This window comes from Vigna unguiculata, chromosome 5 (genome assembly GCF_037176805.1).
Source record: "Vigna unguiculata cultivar grain cowpea cultivar isolate G323 ecotype 2 chromosome 5, ASM3717680v1, whole genome shotgun sequence".
Lineage (NCBI taxonomy): Eukaryota > Viridiplantae > Streptophyta > Magnoliopsida > Fabales > Fabaceae > Vigna > Vigna unguiculata.
In genome coordinates this window covers 23,679,447-23,700,597 of record NC_140796.1, presented here as the reverse complement: position 1 = coordinate 23,700,597, position 21,151 = coordinate 23,679,447, and the positions used below count along the sequence as shown (strand labels likewise).

At 32.4% G+C, this 21,151-nt stretch overlaps 1 pseudogene; it reads left to right on the top strand.

Moving 5' to 3' along the window:
* The first annotated feature begins 1,059 nt into the window (after window positions 1-1,059).
* LOC146886255 (uncharacterized) lies at window positions 1,060-19,552 on the top strand (annotated as a pseudogene).
* Window positions 19,553-21,151: the final 1,599 nt, after the last annotated feature.

The window sequence follows — 21,151 nt, the reverse complement described above, 5'->3', positions numbered from 1 at the left end:
AACACCACCGGTGAATGGAGGGCTGAAGGGTGGTTCTCTGATTCGTAGTCGCAGAGTGTGGTTCGTAGTGGAAGGTGCGTTCATGAGAGAGAAAGAGAGAAAGAAAGTGGAGTGGAAGGCACTCACACGAGCACGAGATGTGTCACACACAACACACAAAGCAATTAAAAAAACTGGATGTCGGGTTACGGGCTGACCTGTTTCAACCCGTGGGATGGCCCGTTGGGTCAGCGGGCTGAACGGGCTGGGTTGATGCGGGTTCTCGGGTTGATTTTTTTAGCCCAACCCATGTTTTTTCTGTCGGGTTGGCAGGCCGGCCCGTCGGGTCCGGCCCGATTTGACATCCTTATTTCCAGGTCTGCAAGAGGTTTCTTGTTGTGCTATTGTGATTCTTGTTTGATTTAAGAGTCTTGTGTGTGTGTTTGCTTATTTTGAAAGTGTAAAAGTGTAAACTTTGTAAATGTTTTGAAATAGTGCAAAGTCAGGCTCGGGTTGCCTTGACAAACTGGATGTAGCTCAAGTTTGAGTGAACTAGTATAAAAATCTTGTGCTCCAATCTTTTTCGAACCCTTCTCTCTTGCATTATCATTTAAAGTTTAAAAGAACTTGGATTTAAATCATCTGTTTCATATTCTTGAGTGTTTTGGTGGCATCTACAACATTGAGCATGTTTGCATAATCAATTAGAACCTGTCTTGATTGTTCTTTTACAATTATTTATCTCCAAATAACAAATCTACATTTCTATATTTTTCCAGTATTTCAGTTGATCATTTTTTCTGATTTAATCGATTAATTATACTAGTACAATATCTATCTAGTAAAATCAATCGACTAACTTTGTTTTTGACCAATTGAAAGTATATTATCCAGGGTTTTTTGCATCCAAACTTGGTGATCAAATTGATTCAATTAAAGATAGTTTTTAGCCTTTAAAGTTTTTTGCTTAAACTTTTAACTAGCCAATTTAACCCCCCCTTCTTAGCATTTCAACCATTTCAAAACTTACACTAATGACAACCCAAACCAAGATTGATGTCCGTTACGTGTACATTGTCTATGGAATTTGATTACCTTGTTGCTACATTAAATATTCTTGATGCAATGAAACATCCATTTAAAGATTGTTTTGTTTTTGGTGCTAAAACATTAGATGATATTGTTGATGGTAATGTCTTTGAATCTCAAAATTTGCATTCCATGAAATACCCATTGTTGTTTGAATTGTCTGAGTTTGTATGCATTGACATTGATGATGACTTTTAGATTGATGTTGATTATGATTATGATTTTGACTCTGAGTTTGACTCTTTGGGAGTTGTACCTCTTGATCCTGATGTTATAGAGTTAGAATGCACTAATCATGTTGTAGGAAGTACATATGCATGTGACTTTCATGTTAAGGTACAAACACTGGAACCACTTTCCCCTTCCTCTCAAGTTCTTGCTATTGTTCATCCAGCACTCACCTTTCCATAGTTGAAACTTCTGCCAGACAACCTTAAATATGCTTCCTTAGAGGATGAGGAAAGACTACTTGTCATCATTTCCACCTCGTTTATTATTGATCAAGAGTAGAGGTTGTTGCAAGTGCTCAAAAAGCACAAGAAAGCCACTAGATGGACATTGTCCACTGGTATTAGCCCCTCCATGTGCATGCACAAGATACTCTTGGAGGATGGAGACAAACCAATGAGATAGTCGCGTAAGCTACTCAACCTTGTGATTCTGGATGTTGTAAGGAAGGAGGAGACCAAGCTTTTACAAGCTGGGATCATCTATCCTATCTGAGATGGTCAGTGGTGAGTCCCGTCCAAGTGGTACCCAAGAATACAAGACTAATTATAATCAAGAATGAGAGCAATGAGCTTATCCCCACTAGGGTGCAAAAACACCTAAAGAGTTTGCATCGACTACAAAAGGCTAAATCAAGAGACAAGAAAGGATCACTAATAAACCTCTTGTCGTTTGGAGATTTCCTCACTAATACTAATTAATATAGCATAGTGATCAACCAAGGATTAATTTGAAGGATAGGCAAAGGCAAATGAATGATTTGTTGAACTTGTCTTGTGGGACTAAGGAAATCTAACAAAATATACTCAAACTAAAGATGAAATGAACTTGAAATGCCATGAAATCATGCAAATGCAAATTGTTTGATGCAATGCCTACATGAACTACAATGCACCTAAAGTGTTTCATGAAAAGCTAAAACTAACTAAGTGTGCCAATGGATGCATATGAAATGTGGTGATCCTAAATTCTAACTATTTAGAATAATTCTAACTATTTAGAATGCTTCTAACATCTAATTGGAACTCTAATTAACCACTGAAAACAAATTAGAACTTGAAATCACAAAAATCACAATGCTAGAAAAATTCCCGAGAACACTCACGAACACATGTATACAAGACAACATCGAATTGTGAAATCTAATGCATGGGGTGGAAATGGAATGATGCAGATTGATTACAAATGATCTCTATTGAACATATAAACAAAATTCACACAAAAGTATTGAGTATAACTTGAAATCCCAATTGACGAACTCTAATTAACAGAAATAATGAATTGATGCATGATTAAGAAATTGAATGTAATGAATGACGAATTGGACATGCAAATGGTTTAAAAACACTATGCATAACATCACGATGAAGATGTAAACACAAAACAAGCACAAGAAACGCGAAATCATCGAGCTCGAAATTGAAACACAAATGTAACAGTGGCACAAACCTGCAGAATTGAATTGTGTGATTCAAGATGCGTGGTTTATGTATGATTGATCATAAACAAAAAGACATTTGATATCTAAGTAGATGACCTCGCATCTTTGAAATTCAAGAAGACTCCATCTGAATGTCAGTGTTGGAGTAGATCAATATCATTGAAGAAAAGCTTTCTTGAATCACAAATTCAATTTAGCCAGATAAATGGAAAACATAGAAACTGAACGGTAGAAACACAAGTAAACCATGAATGTATTACAAAAAAGTGATCTTACAACAAAATCTTTTGATTCAATGGAAGGATTCTTGAAACAGTCCAAGAATCATCTACTTGAGTATCAAAACAGTGCAAAAAATGTGCCAAAAATAGTGAAAATCCAACATAAGTGGTTCTGTGGTGTAGAAGAGAGAAAAATGGTTCACGTGATTAGCAGCGGACCTTCAGCATGACATAGGGGAGCCATGGCTCCTCCAATTTTTTTTAATTTAATTTGTTATATATATATATATATAAATTATTTATTTATATATTATTAAATTATTTATTTATTTATTTATATATTATTAAATTATTTATTTATATATTATTATATTATTTATATTAATTTTTAAGTTTTTTTAAATATTATACGTACTTTCTCTTTTTTTCTTTTCATTTTTTTATTTTGTATCTTTATCTCTTCTTTTTATCTCAATTTTTACTTTCAATATCACTTCTTTTTCAAAATAAAACTGTAACACAATAAAATTGATGAGTTAAAGAATATTTTAGATCAATTAGTTTATTCTTTTGAATTGGTTTATTTTGTACCTTTTTTTTAAGTATATGTTTTCCTCTTGCATGTGATAAATTTGTCTACTATGTATTAGGTAGTGACAAATTCATATTTTTCTAAATAGGTGAGAGGTGGTAAATTTATATTAGAGAAATTATGATAAAGAGTAAAATAATTAATTTTTTTAAGATGAACATTTATTCATGTACATCAATCAAACTTGAAAAATTTCATGAGAATCAAAAAATTAAAGACTATGAAAAATAACTGTCTAAAACTCTCACAGTTACATATAATGAATTTAAAAAAAATCTATTTTGGCACCTTTAAGTTTATTTTTCCAAGTTCCGCCATTGATTGTAAAACAAAATACTTGGTTGAAGTTGTCAAAAAAACAAAGACATTGGAAACTGAAATAATAGTTACACTTTTAATTTTATTTATCTTTTTAGAAATAAATGTCAAAACTTTTGAAGATGATTATCTAATATAATAATAATAACATCAGAACAAAAACTAAAAGTATATAACATTTTTGCCTAATTAAACTACCACATTTTTGCCTATCCATTTTTGCAATCCTACTTGGAACTCGGGGTCGCAGGTTTCTTAGTAGTTGTGCCAGCTTACTCCAGGTCATTTGTTCATGTTTTGTGTTGTTTCAACATCCACAACCTGTTGTAGTAGGTGATTGAGTCTAGTTGGCTCGTAGCAACTCTAACTCTCTCATTCAAAGGCTTTTCTCAAGTTAGTCTTGTATGGCTTGAGTACCACTTCACCTTCCATCATAGCAACCACTTTTCTCACTCAATTCCTTTTCAGCAAATCCAATTTGACCTACTAGCTACAGTACAACTAAGAAAGCAAGTTAGAATTTACCAAATCAAACTATGTTATGCATACAATTCACTAAAAAGAACTAAACATGCAAAAACAAGATTCAAGAGTGTTATGCATCTATGGATCAATTTTTAGACATCTCAAAGTCAGAACAAGTGTATTTTAATGTGCTAAAACTTTCCCAAAAGGTGCCATCTTATTTCGAATTGAAAATCAAAAAGTCAACTTTTTGTCAACTTTTAGTTAATTCTTGCACCAGATGGTCAACTCTGCCATTTGTGATCAATTAGGCTGAATTAGCTTTCTTCCATGGCTTTCCCTGGATACTTGCAACCTTCCTTGATCTTCATATCTGCATAGAACTTAAAAACCTTAAATGTGAATGTTAAGCACACCAAAGGATCAAGAGAAAACCACAATGCAATGCCTTTGGCACATTCTAGCGGTGCATGCTTAGTATTTTCAATGATTTCCTTGATAATTGCATATAGGTGTTTATGGATAATTTTTCTATATATGGATCCTCATTTGATGCATGTCTACATAGTTTGGATAGAGTGCATAACATATCCATTTGAAAATTGTGTGCAAGAGGCACGTTCTTTTTTTAGCCATGCAGGGTTCTACATGCGCTTTATTCAAGATTTCAGCAAGAAGGCCTTCTCGTTGTCCAAATTGATGCAAAAGGCCCTAACTACCACTCCTATTATTCAAACGCTTGATTGGATAACCTAATTTGAGTTTATGTGTGATGCATCCAATTATGCATTGGGGGGGTGGGTTCTCTTAGCTCAAAAGATTGACATGCAATCGAGAATGATATACTATGCCTCTAGGACTTTAGATGTTACCTAAGCAAACTACACAACCACGGAGTAAAAGCTTTTGGCCATTGTGTTTTCTCTTGATAAATTCTGATAATATTTTCTTGGTTCTCCAATTATTGTGTTTATTGACCACACAACTTTAAAGTACCTGTTGAAAAAGGTAGAATCCAAGCCTCGTCTGATTAGATGGATGTTATGGCTATAGGACTTTAACTTAGAGATTCGTTATAAGAGCGGAGCACAAAATTTGGTGGCAGACCACGTCAATCGGAATGAAAGGATTTTGGATGATGTTTCACTAATTTAGGATGACTTTCTCGATGAGAGTTTGTTTACCATTTCTAATTCTTTTCCCCTTTTGGTTTTCAAATATTGTTCATTATCTTGTTACTTCTATTTTCCCTTCCTAGCATCTAAAGCTCAAACTAACAAGATTAAGAGGAATGCTAAATGTTATGTATGGGATGACCCATATATTTGGAAGTTGTCTAGTGACCAAGTTATTAGAAGATGTATTCTAGACTATGAGATTGACTCGACCCTACAATTCTGTCACTCCTCCGCACCTAGCAGACACCTTGGCACTCAGAGGACCGCTCACAAAGTACTTAACTATGGTTTATATTGGCCTACCATATTCAAGTATGCATGGAAGGTTTGTAGCACTTATGAGCAATGTCAAAGAGTAGGTGGATCAATCTCTTGGAGACAATAGATGCCCTGACAACCTATGTTATTCTATCAAGTTTTTTATCTCTAGGGTATAGGTTTCATGTCTTTTCCCTGTCTCTTTTGGCTTCTCCTACATTCTGCTTGTTATTGATTATGTTTCAAAGTGGGTGGAAGCCAATGCCACCAAGACTAACGATGCTCGGGTTGTTATGGATTTTGTTAGATCCAACATATTTTGCAGGTTTGGAGTACCTAGAGCCATTGTTAGTGATTAGGATACCAACTTTTGTAACAGATCCATACAGGCTTTGCTCAAGAAGAATGGGGTTGTGCATAAGTTTTTTACACCCACCACTTTTAAACTAATGCTGCAAGCCGAGATTTCAAATAGAGAGATAAAGGCATCTTGGAAAAGATTGTGCAACAGATTGGAGGATGCTCTTTGGGCACATAAGACTGCTTACAAGGCACCCATAGGGATATCTCCTTATTTGGTTGTCTTTGTTAAAGAATGTCACATTCCTTTGGAGGGAGAGCACCAAGCTTATTAGGCATGAAGTCTTGCAATTTGTCTCTTGATCAAGCTAGGAAGAAAAGGAAGTTGAATTGAATGAATTGGATGAGATCCGTGTGGAAGCCTATAAGAACTCTAAGTTCTACAAGGAAAAGACCATGAAATTCCATGACAATTGATAGCTAGAAAGGAGTTTCTTGTTGGCCAAAAAGTGTTGTTGTATAATTCCAAAGTTGGTCTCATGGGTGTTAAGCTTTGGTCTAGGTGGATTGGCCCTTTTGTTGTATTTAATGTTTTTCCTTATGGTGCAATTGAGATCAAAAGTGCATCCACAAACCAGAGCTTCAAGATTTATTGGCACCGTATGAAGTAATTCTTCAACAATCCTTCTTTGGTGGATATGGTTGTGGGGGAGATCTCCTTGGTTTGCCCTACTTCTCTTCTTCCACCATGACCCATGGAGTTTTCTTTCTCCTTCCTCATTTTGGTTACACTTGTCCAATTACATATGTGGATTTTAATTGCCTGATTTTGTGTTTATGTCATATTGGGACAATGTCTAGTCTAAGTATGGGGGGTGGGGGAGACTATTTTGTGATGTAATTTTTTTGTTTTGTTTTAGGTTTGTCATGTAAATTTTTTGTTATTTTAGGTTTATGTTAATTTTTCATGAAGTTTTGTATTCTGTTTTAGGCACTTACTTCACTCTTGGAGGATATGAGTTGCTTGATGTTTTATATACTGAAATTCTTGTTTTCTACATGTCAAGATTTTTTTTTCAAATATATCTACCCTGTGTGAGGTTTTAAGCCACTCTTTGTTATTTCTTGTGTGTTATTTCTCTTGATTGCTTGCACAAAGGCCTTGGTTTGAATCTTTAGGATACTTCTTGATTCACATGCATGCTTGGAGATGATTTAGGCTATTTTTGTTCTGATGAGCCTATAGCCAAATGAGCCTACCTTGAACTATTCTGTTTAATAGCTCTTTTTTATCCTGTATGCATTATTTTATCATTTTTTTAGCTTATTATAAGCTCTTAGCCTAAAAAACCATGATTAATTCTACCTTAGGAAATTCTAGAGCTTTGGAATTGTTTTGGGAATGGATGCTCAATTAAATTTGGGGGTGTGCATAATGTGTTGGGTCTTGCTTTGCTCATTTGTGTATAATGGCAATGGAATTTGTTTGGAATTATAAAAAAGAAATAAAAAGAAAAAAATGAAAAAAGAAAAGAAAAATAATTTAGGTTTGGCCATTGTGTGAGGATTGAAATTGGAAGTAAGAGAGTTTGGGATTACTTTCATGCTTGATTTGGACTTATTCCCCATTTCTCCTATATATTCTTAGGTTCTTTAACTATTTAGTCATACATTCAACACCTTGTCCTTAATGCTATTACAACCTTTAGAAGTCCTGTTGATACCTATGTGTATGTGCTTTGCTTGTTGATTTTAAAGGCTTGCCAATTCTGTGTGATGCTTGTTTTTCATGGGTTCTTTGAGAGTAAAGAGTAGCCTAAACACTTTAGTGATACACTGAATATCTTGTGAGGTTTTGTTGTTTTCAATTCACCTTTTGAGCATATTTGAGTTACTTTCATGTTTTGAATTGCTTAGATAATGTTTATGGATATCTTGCTTCTTTGACTCTTTGTGTGTTGGATGTGTTCTATCTGTCTGTTTTGTGTTTGTTTGTTTTATGTCATGTGCATGTCTCTCTCTAATTTCTTTATGTTGTCGTTGCTTTGTTTCATGATTTTTCCCAAGAGTGCAAAAAGCTAAGTGTGGCGGTGCTTGATGGTACATTATTTTACCCTATTTTCTTACTTTGTTTTACCTTTCTCTAATTTTAGAACAACAACATTTTCTGCATTTTGTGGCCATTGGAGCACAACCCAACATAGGGTTTTCATTTTACCAACATTGAATCACGTTTTGGAGTTGGGTTCTCCTCTTATTTTCATTTAATCCTTCTTTCCTTACATTTATGTTGCATTTTCATGTCTTTTTGTGTTGCAAGCCCATTCCTATGACTATATCTAAACTTTTAATTGATTTTCTGAGGAGAATGCAATGAAACCTTTGAGGTTTTATTCATCTTTATACATCGGTTTGTTTGTTCTTCATCCTTTAAGCGATGCTTAATGACTAAATGAATTATGGGCAAGATTAATATTTAGAAAGTGTTACTATGTTTTTACAACTTTTGTTTCATGCTTAATGTTTCTGGGTTGTTGTGTTTGATGCTCTCACAAATACTTAATTAGTAGGGTTGATTAATTGTTGTATGCTTTCCTGAATTGCATAATGAAACGCATTTTAATATCTATTGTTGGTTAATTTTGAGTGGATTAAGAGCAAAAAAAAACAAGAATTTTGTGACCTGTGAAAGGTGGAGTTGCATTCAATTCAAGAAGTCAATGCATTTTTATTGGCTGGTTTACTAATTCTGAAGTTGCGTTTTTATTATTCTGTGAAATTGCCAAACCCCCTCCTTGTGTTATAATTGGAACCTTTGAATGATAACATCGGTCATTGTGAGACGACCTTGGGATAACTTCCTCAGTACTATATTTTAAATTGTTTATTTGTTCGTGTACGACCTCGATCATTTATCCTATTGGAGTGTAATGCTTTATATTGAATACAAATATGCTTTATTTGATTGTAAACGTGATGAATATAGTCTTCTTGGCTATTCAAATATGCCAAAGCCAATAAAGTATATAATCCTCATACATGTACTGCAGAAGAAGCCATACATGTGAAATTTAATGATTACAAGCTTGATAAGAAATTATCAGAGCTAGAAGAATGTTCTGGTTTTGACATGCAGGTTATAAAGAATACTACGAAAGAAAATACTATGGATGACCTTGTGTCGTACGCTCCCCCGTAGACTATTCCTCACCAGACGAAAAGGATGTCAATGTTGAAAATGACTCGTTAGAAGGCCACATGCTCTTGGTGAAGAGAAGGAGCCTTCCTCACACATAAAGAAATACCATCCAACTAAAGACATCCTAGGTGACCCCAAGAAAGGAGTCATAATAATGATATCTCAGATTGAGCCTAGAAATATGGATGAAGCATTACAAGATGAAAGTTAGATACAAGCTATGAAGGAGGAATTAGACAAATTCAAAAAGAATTATGTTTGGACATTGGTGAATGCTCCCTAAAATAAAAACATCATTTGAGCCAATTGGTGGAAACCTAATTTCTTGGTGCAACAAAAAGCAAGGAACAATTGCACTATCAACTACTGAAGTAGAATGCATATGAGTATCCAACTTTTGCTCTCAAATCCTATGGATAAAAAATCAATTAGAGGACTACAATTTTCACGAGAGTAAAATCAATTAGGAATCTTGTCTTGCATTATAGGTCAAAACACATTGAATTTAAGCACCACTTCATTAGAGATTATGTTCAAAAGTATATCTTTCGATTTAAAGTTTATCCCAACAATTTATCAATTAGCAGACATGTTTAAAAAATCTTCTAGGCATGACTCTAGTGAATGAATGATTAATGCAATGTGAAAGCAATAACAACATTTTAGTCTATTAAGTATATCTAGTATTAGCTTTTTAGACGCATATAACATATCAGAGGCATATAATTTGTTAGCATATATAGGTGCACAAGACGCATTTAATCACTAGACGCATATAAATTGCATTAAAAGATCACCTGCATATACAACTCTACTACATGCATTCTAAGGTAATTTTCGTAATCCCATGCATTTTAGTCAAGCAATATGCATATTTGGTTATGATATATACTAAATTTCTATTCGATATATATTTCTCACATTGGTTTGAAAAATTTCCTATATCATATTCCCTTTTTTTTAAAACGAAGTGTAGAAAGGTTCTGATTCATTTTCCATTCAGTTTGAATTGTTTATGTATTCCAAAAGATTGAAATGTTGAAAATTGGAAAATCTTTCTTAAAATATCTAAGTTATATCCTTTCCAAAATTCGAACGAATGTCTATTTATTCATATCATTGGTTCAAAGAAAGTCACACCTCTCCTCTTAATCTAGAAATTACTTGTGAAATTGAGTTCCAACACAAATATTGCTACTCTCATAAGAGAAAATCCTATGTGCCATGTCCTTATGACAAGCCCAAAAGAGTCTTAAGTCCTTTATTTCACAATATTTAGCACCTGAATTTGATTCATTTCCACTTAAATTTTTTAAACACCCCTTTTTGGCTAACTCTTCTGCTCCTTTGTAGAAGTTTAGTGCTTTGCTACTTTAAGTTGATTCTTCTAGTCAACATTGTTTCACTTTACTCGTCTGGTGGTGATGACATGCTCCCTAGCCATGGCCAAGCACAGTCAAGAAGAACTAGAGTCATTTATTCAAGGTGAAACAAAGTTCTTATTTTCTTGGCCATCATGGAGCATTTCTACTAGTGTAGGAATTTGTGGACCTTGTACTAAGGGTCAAGTAGTATACGATTTCCTTTTCTAGGCCTTTTATCATGGGTCAAGTAGTGTATGTTTTTGGTCAAACTTTGTCAACAAAAGTCAACACTTGTGGTTTACCCAAATTTATTCCTAGCTTATTTAATCATGAGTGATTAAGGTTTTTATCCTAGCTTGGTGGCTTAGGTGGAGGACGACGTATCACATGAGAAGTTGTGCCTATGTGGCACGCTCCTAATGGAGAGTATTTGCTATAGTTAGTGGCTTTGTGTCATGTTTCAATTGAGGAAGCTTTTTGCAAAGTAATTGCCACTTGGTACTATAAGAGTGAAGAGCTTTTCTATAAGTTATTGGCCACATGTCCTCCTCTCAATGGAAAGGATTTCTAGACTTGTATTCTTGTACCTTTGGTGGCCCAGGTGGGAATTTTAGAAATTTTGTGTCTAGGAATGTTTGGATACAACTTCACCTACAAATAAAGGTGTCTCCCCACATGTATTTTCACTTTGAGATTAGTAATGTTATGTTGCCAAATTAATTTGTGTCATTATACTTGTCTCTAAAGTCAAGGCTAGAGCATTTTATGTGGCCTCCTCTAGCCACTATTCTCTAGAGTTGGCCTAACCTCTTAAGAAAACCATCAAACACCTCCATCCTGACATAAACATCACCAAATTCGAGAGTCATTCCATCCGTCCAGCCATTGCTTTTGTGCCAATCCAATCTTCACAGCCTCACCTTTAAGCTTTGGCATAACCTTGTTTGAGGAGGAGTCTATCAAGTGGTCTTTCTTGTCTTCATTTATTATTTCATTCCTTCTTTGGATTTTTGCTTCGATCTTCACGCTTTAATTCATATATTATCGCTATAACGTAGAAGCGTGCAATTTGATAAGATCTTGAATATAATATAATCTTCATATCTTCTCCTTTGGAATTTATCTCTTTTGGATATATGTTGTATATCTTGTTTTGATTTTTTTCTCATTGCTACTTATTTATTTGAATCTTCTTCAAATGAATTTTTCAAATAATCTTCCTTAAAATCTTTTCAAATAATCTTCCTTATAATCTTTTATTTGTAATATTGACATGTTAAATCTTTTGTATGGTTGAATATATTCTTTGAAGCTGTAATATATTATTTCCTTCTTGAGATCAAAGATAATTTGATATATAAAGTATTGGTATTATCTTCTTTCCAACGGTTATAGTTTATCTATTAAAGGAAATATAGAAAATAGATTATGCAATATCTCAGTAGCAAAACATCGAATATAATCGAATGTAATTAAGATATGGTCAAGTATATGACTCATATATAACCAAAATAATTGTAATCATTTATAAAACTTTTCAATGATCGTTTGACAATTATTTTAATTTCAAAACATAATTTCTTTTATGGAATCCTTTAATTCAAATTTAATTATTAAAAGATAATTTTAAGTGTTGTGATTTCTTTCAATACTTTTGATTCCAAATAATTAGATAAAAATATTAATTCAAATATATTCAATCAATAATAAAATGAAAGAAATAACTTAGCTAAAATGATGTGGCTCTTTCAGACTCTTTTAACACATGTAGTCGTTTGACAACTTATGCGTTCATGAGTCGTCTAACGCCTTGGGTCATCTAACGCCTTAGGTCATCAAACACTTAGGTCGCCTAGTTCAGTCTTTGACTGAGCTCATCTATTCTTCTTTTAGACTTCTTTAATCCAATCTTTATATTTTGCTTTTTTTCACTAATTATGCTTTTGGCAAAACTTGCTTGAAGCTCATTAGCACACGTTAGATAATCAGTTATAAAATCAAAATTTATACAACATCTAATCAGTGTGTCATCTAATCTGTATATAGTATAATGGTTGCTTAATATGGTTTCTCTTAATCTAGTCCTTGTATAAGTATATTGCATAATTTAACACCTAGAGAGCTTTCATATGCAAGACAAAACATATTATGAATAATCACATATCTCTTCATTTTCCTATGTTGTTTGTTATCATCAAAATTAATAAGACATTTCTTCAAACAATATAGTGTTTTGTTATCATAAAAATAATTAGACATTCTTTCTAGAGGACTATCCTATATCGTCTAGTTTCAACACAAACAACTTGCCACAAGTTGCGCTACATTTCTCTTATTTCTAACCATTAGAAAGATCCCTTTAAGTCTTTATATATCTTAATCATGCTAGGATGTATGTTATGACAACTCTTGAGTCCTTCCTCACGAACAATCTTTTTCAACTCTTTATCAACTGGGATGCACACTCTTGCCTTAAATCTCAAGATTCTATCAACTCCTATAAAAAACAATTTTTGTTGATTATGTTCCCAATGCATCTACTACTTTGTTAAAACTAGCATCCATGATTTGTTTCTTCTTTACCAGTTCAAGAAACTCGTTAGTAATGGTTAGTTTCCAAGACTAATCCTCTCTTTAAAAAACTGGGTGCCTAGGTTCAAATCCATGAACTTCTCAAGCAGCTATGCTTTCTTAAGCATTATGAAAGATACTTGTATAACCTTCCTATATAGAGGGTCTTCCATTGTATTCTCACCGCCACTTAGATTCATAGTCATTTAAAAAATTCATCAAACTCATTTGCCTCTTGTTGAGCTCTTTCAGGTCAAGGTACTTGAGGATTTTATGATCATTGAACACCTAGAACTTGGACCCACACAAGTAATGCTTCCACATATTGAGAGTGAGAAACATAATTGCCAATTCTAGAGCATTCATGGGATAGTTCTTTTCATGCACCTTCACCTTTATGCACACTACAACTTTTCCTTGTTGTATTAACACACAACCCAGACCTTCCAACTTCTAAAATTGTCAACACTTGAGTACTAGTCATCCCTTTCTTCAACTCCTGAACACAACTCTCACACTTCTTTGTCCATGTGAAAGGTTGATCCTTGCGAGTTAGTTGTGTCAAGGGCGCCACAATCTTGGATAACCCTTTCGCAAACCTTCTTTAAACCTATCTAAACCCACAAATATCCTTAGATCCATGGTGACATATACCCAGCCATCCCATCTAATAAATAAGAGCTATCCAAAGAGCTAGAGCTTGGATGAAGATCTCAGTTGATAATAAAGTATAAGATTACAATTAGGTCATGTATTAGGCCATGCTTTCAATAAACATATGTCATAGTTGGCAGCATAATGAAAATGGATCATAAAATTCACATAACTATTGAATTAGATCCATTGAGGCCCAAATTCAATAGCTAAGCTGAGAGCTCCATGATACCATGCTTCACATTTAGCATATTTAGCACATGGTACAAAGGTGTGACTTGCCACATGGCTTGTGATGCATGAATCACAGAGAGGAAGTTAGCAAACATGTGCTGAAAATGCAAACTTCCCTTCCTTTCATTGGCCAAGCTTTTGGAGCTTTATTCTCCTATAAAATAAGGCCTCCCCATGTAGAAATCACTCTTCTGGTTAATGAATTATTGTTGAGACCACTCTAGAAAATTATACTTGAGAGTGAACATGGCTAGAGCTTCCTTAGGATCTTCTATAGCCACCTTTCCCCTTGGATTGGCCTCACCTTTGTAGGGTTCTTCCACCACCAGATCTGTTCACCATATTTATACTTGAGAGTGAACTTGGCTAGATCTCCTTCATCCAAGACCTCCTCCTAATTCAAGTTACACCATTATATTTAGTGCCTTAAATCCACAACAATATAATTGTCCAATTTTATTCCATTAACACATGTATAATTCCAATTAAAAGTCATAGGAACCTCACTCGCAATAGACTCAACTAAAATCACAAAACTGTAGCTATTCACGGCCCATCGCCTAGCGGCAAACAGGTGCTGCCAGGCGGTACATCAATATCTGGGAAAACACCCTGGTATTTCTACACCTACGAGAAACATAGTTTCCTAGAAATCGATCCAGCTATCCATATGCGTCAGAATCACACCAATTCACGATTGCCACATGTATACACATCCAATAATATCATACAATTGCAAAATCATCGTAATTGAACTTTGTTCATCAAATTCCAGATTATTCCCCCAAGCCTTAACATGAACTCTTCATGTTTGCACACCAATTAAATCATCATGAAATCATCAATCATAGTAATCATCAATAATTACATAGCATCACACATGCAAACATGAATATGGACTTTGCAAGAGACCCAAAATATCACAAATCCACCAAAACGCAGCAAAATTGAAACAATCGACATTGCGTCGTCGAGCAGATATTCATCACCGCCAGGCGATTCATAGTAGAACCTAGAAAATTGGGTCAAACAAGTTGTGTCGCTTAGTGAGTCTTCATTGCCGCCAGGTGATTTCTGGGCAGAAGCCCAGAAACTATGAAAAACAATATAAAAGAGAGGGATTTTCATGCAATTCTGCCATGGTAAAACACAACACACCCTATATGAATTAAAACAATTTAAAACAACTCCCGTTACCGAGATTTCTTACTTCAAATGCGCTCATATAATCTTTCTTGCACAAACCTCGATCTACCCTTGCTCTTTTAGCAATAAGACTTCCTCTCTAACCCTCTTGCACTCCTTAGATCATATTTCTAGTGCTCTCACAACTCACCCTACACCACCACACACTGTACAACTTTTCCTCACCACAATTCCTCCTTTTTCCTTTCTTTTTCCAGCTCTTAAAAATTCATAAAAAAAAATAAAATGACAATTTAATTGTAAGGTTAATGGCCAATTAACCTGATAGTTTCATCTCCACCAAACAATTAGCATTGCACCTCAAACATTCATGCATAGTTGCAAAACAATTAATTAATTATCACAATAATGGCTTACACAGGACTCAGACCCAAGTCCTCACAACATAACTAAGTACTCTCAACCACTTGAACTAGTATTATTCCTTATTATAATCGATCCAATTAATTGAATTAAATGTGCCCTCATTCCGCCTTTATTGGTAAATTAAATATTTATTTATATTTAATTTTTCTAGGTCTTACAAACAATATAATGGAGATATAAAACAAACCACGCTTATTTTTCAATTTTATCTTTTATATAAATATTATTTCTTTGAATTTAACTGTTCTTTTTAAAAAATAATTTCTTTTAATTGTAAAATACAAAATTAATAAAATCTATTTACAATAAATTTACAAAAACTATTTTAATTTTATAATTATAATAATAGGCACAATTATTTATTCTTTAATTATAATAACTTTATTAATTTATTTTTCAATTTTACACTTTGAATAAATGTTTTTTCTTTAATTACAATAATTATTTTATCAATTATTTCAAGTTATTGTTCCTTTAAATTTAATTTATTTTTAATTAACTATTTTTAATTATAAAGTTATGTATAAAATAAATAAAAACTATACACAATAAAATAAAAAACTATTTTTAATTTTTTTTTATTTTATAATTATACTAACAATAATAATAATAATAATTAATAATAATAATAATAATAATAAATAATAATAATAATAATGATAAGAATAATAATCTATGCTTATATATCAAGAAAATTCCCTTTTTTTCACATTTATTTTTCAATTTTTCCCTTTAAATAAATTTTTAAAATTAAAATAATTATTTTATCAATTTTACCTTTTAATTGATCGTTTCTTTAAAATTTAACTAATTTTCTCAATTTGGACAATTTTTTAAACTTATCCATTTTTTAATTATAGAACTACCTACAAAATAAATAAAAATCATTTACATTAAAGTGTTGAGAATAATCTAAGTGTGAGTCTAAGTCTCACCTCAACTAGAGATGACAAACTTATACACCATATAATATGAAAGACTCATAAATGTAATGTCTCAAAATTTTAAGTTAAAAGTAGTGTTAATCTCTTACAAAAGTTATACATCATGCGTACAACAACAATTTGATAAGTAAACGTCACCATACATTTGAGAGAAAATATAAATCTAAGGGGAGATTGTTCAGAATAATCCAAATGTGAGTCTAAGTCTCACAAATGTCACATCATTTAGACATAACAAAGTAATACACAATATAAGATTAAAGACCCATAAACCTAATGTCTCGAGGTTTTTGGTTAAAAGTGGTACCAATCCCTTATATGAAATAGATGATGGAAATTTCCAAAATATGTGATAGGTGGGATAATATGAGATATTCACATGATTAATTATTTCCATATATGTGGTCCATTTGTCAATTAATTTTATATTTTTTGTATAAATTTTGATACCATAATCCCATATAATTGGTAACAATTTATTATCACAATTACTCTGTGATGGGAAAGAGCTCTATAAATTTCACTTGTGCTTTGGGTCATCAAATATCCTTTCTTCTACAATATACCATATCATCAAAGTTTAGAGAGTGAGGGTTTTAAAATTAAAAAATACATTAAAAGACTATCGTGATAGTAGTAATGGTTAAAGGTTAGCCATTAATCCTTTTAGCACTTTAGCTCGATAATTGGCATCAGAGTAAGGTTAAATACATTTTCCTTGTCTTTAATCTGTCATAGTTATCCTTTTGGATTCTTTATTTGTGTTTGATGTCAGACCTAATATTATGGGTGTTGGGCGTTGTTGTTATGTGTATAAAATATTTCTAACCATCGGCAATGTGGCCCTTCGAGACTTTGCCATAATCACTCTAGGAGTCCAAAATTTGTTTTGTGTACTCATGTAGTGCAGAACGCTATCAATTACTTATGGCAATTGACAATATTTTTTGGATAGTCGGTGTGCAAATTATTTTGAAGTTGAAGATGAATCAAAAATGCACATTGTGTTTTGTTAAAATAATGACAAGTATATAATTTTGTTTTATATCCATATTTTAACGTGAAATATTTTCTTGTGTGATGTTTAAGTCGTGGCTTTTATTTGAATTACTATATGGGTTCATTAAGATGGACATATGATTGTTCCTTTTAAATATATTTGATAAAGATATCCTTCATATAAAATTAAAGAATTGTTTTTATAAGTTTATATACGCAATATATGTTTTTGTACGTACTATCGATTTTTGTACATAATATATGTTTTTATGTATAGTATAAGTGTTTTTGTAGTAATACATGTTCATATAAATTATATGTTGTATATTTAATTTATATAATTAATATTATTATTTATTTTACGTGCATTATAAATAATGTTGATGCAAATATTTATTTTAAATGTTTAAAATGCTTGGAAGGTGGATATAATAAATTAGAGAGTAGTCAGGACATCTCTGATTGATTTATATTTATAATAACATAACAAACATTAATTGTAATTAACTATATGTGATGTGATGAATTTTTACCCACATAATTTTCTTACATATATATGATTAAATAGGATTAAATATTGAATTATATTTCTCAAATTGCGCATGAAAATTGAGAAAATGAACATAGTCTATTAATTTTATCATTTTTGTTATATGATTATAATTGAGTAAGACTTTAACCCACATGGCAAGTTTTATGTCACTAGATTCATTCATTAAGACATGTTCACATTGGTAAAATATAATAGTTTTATCGTTTGGTTGAGTCTAATTGACTAAGATTTTATACCACAAGCAAGTTTTATGACATTATATTCAATCGTTAAGACGTGCATTTACATTGGTAAAACATAATAGTTTTATCATTTAGTTATATAAGTCTAATTGACTAGTAAGACTTTAGCCCACATGCAAATTTTATGTCATTAGATTCATTCATTAAGATGTGTTCCCATTAGTAAAACATAATAGTTTGATCATTTGGTATTTGGTTATATAAGTTTAATTTAGTAAGACTTTAGCTCACAGTCAAGTTTTATGTCATTAGATTCATTCATTATTACATTTTCGCATTGGTTTGGTAAAACATGTTATTTGTTATAGTCTCAAATTATGATGATGAATTTTTAAAACTTGCAATTTCTCAATCTATGAATATTTCAGATATTCATTATGGTATTGTCGAACTAAAAAGGATATAATTATAAGTTTTGGAAGGAGAAAGTTCTTCTCCATTTGGGTTTGATGGACATTGATTATGCTATTAGAACACTAAAATCACTATTATTATTGAGACCAATACTCTAAATGTTGTTGATCTCTATTAAAAGTGGGAGAGGTTAAACTGTCTCTTTGTGACATTAATAAAAACCAACTTTTTTGTTGGTATTCGGGGTTCTGTTGATCAGCATAACAATGTGAAATTTTTACTAAAGGTTATTATTGATGAACAATTCATCACATTTGATAATTCTCTTACCAACACTATTATCATGTATTTTTCATCCTTAAAGCTCACAAAGATTAAGGGAGTTTGTGATCACATCATGTGCATAAGGAACATCGTAACTCAACTGAAAGCCTTTAAGGTTACCATGTCTGATTCCCTTCTAGTACAATATATTTTGTATATTTTGCCCTATAAATATGCTCCTTTTAAAATTTCTTATAACACATATACCGATAAGTGGTTTGTTACACATTGTTGACCATGTGTGTTCAAGAAGAAGAAAGATTAGTAATAGAGGCAGACAAACTGGTAAACTTGAGTACTTCTCTTAAGAATAAGAAGAATCAAGTTAATCAAAAGGGAAAGATGTATGTTAGGCCAGTATAAAGAAGGAGTCCAAGTGTTTCTCCTCTAAAGAAAAGAAAGGAGACATGAAGAAGGTTTTCCCAAAGTTTAAGAATTGGCTAGAATCAATCCATATGGGAAAACACAAGTGATTATATAATTATAAACCATGTTTGTAATACCATATAGGGTATGCAAAACCTAAGGAGACCAACGAGAAGTGAACATTGCATCTAGGAAGCAAGATGAGTTCATATGTGGAGACCATTGGGACATGCAATTTAGTTTTAAGCAATGGTTTTATTTTGTGTTTAGAAAAGGTCTTCAATGTTCCTAGTTTTAGTAAAACTTAATTTCAATTTTGCGTTTTGCACTTTTGGGTGTTTCCCTTAATTTCATAAAATATGGTTTTACTTTTTTGAATAAAATGAAACTCAATGGTCTTTGTGAATTGTGTGATGGTCTTCACTCTATTAAATTACAAATTACACATAGTTCAATGCATCTTTCTATTGGGTTAAAACAATGTTTTGTGTATGAGAATTCTTCTATGTTATGGAACCAAAGATTGAACATATCTCCATTAAGAGAATCAATCGATTAATAAATCATGAAGCACTTAGTACTTTATATTTTGCTGATTTTTAGACTTGTGTGGATTGCATTAAGGGTAAGAAACTAAAAAGTTGAAAAAAGGGGTGCTAAAAAGAATTTAAACCTATTAGAAATAATTCATATATATATATATTTATGGAATATGAGATATTTCATCACCTTTATAAATGATTACTCACAGTATATGTATCTTTATTTACTTGGTTCTAAGGATGAAGCTTTAGATGCCTTTAAAGATTTTAAGACTGAAGTAGAGTTATAGTGCAGAAACTAACTTAAGATTGTGAGATTGGATAGAGGTGGAGAGTATTATAATGAGTGGACAAGCACTTGGTCCATTTGCAAAATTTTTTCAAGAACATGGGATTGTTGCCTGTTAGTGAAAAACCAACACGGTAAGTGCACCGGTCGCACATAGCAAGTAATAAGTATGTTATCGTTCTCTCCCAAGGGACTTGTGCAACACATGATAACTCTCGCAATTCACGACTCAATTAGATACAAAGTTTACACAAACAATATGGAAACTCTTTTTGTATTCTATGAAACAATTGGTGTGCAACAAGAAATTAACATAGTGTATTTACAATTTGTCAAGATTAGACTTCAAGCATTTCATTCTCATGAATTCTAAATCTCAATTCCATATTCATGTTAAAATCAATTCACAAGAATACTCAAATCCTATTCCTAGAGCTTTTGAGCCTGTGATTACTCATCAAGTTTCAATTCCTTGAATCCTCAACAAGTGAAATCATGCATTAGTTTCAAGAATCTAAGATTACTAATGAACCAAGTTCTATTCCTAGATACAAGCATCCATTAGGTATTTAATTTCAAATCTAGATTCTAAAGATGTTTCCCAACACCTTAAGAATCACAAATCAAGCATGGGAACAATCCACATCAAGCATTAAGCAAGGAAATCAAATACTAACATGAATTGGAAAAGCATATAAATTAACAACACAATTTTACACAAGAATTCAATGTTTTACATCTAATCTCAACAAATAGAAATTGCTCTCCATGGTGGAGAACCTAGGGTTTTACAAAATTGAAGAATAGGGAAGAAATTGAAACCATAAAGTAGAAACAATTCCTCTCCCAAGGTTCTTGAATATTGCTCCATGGTT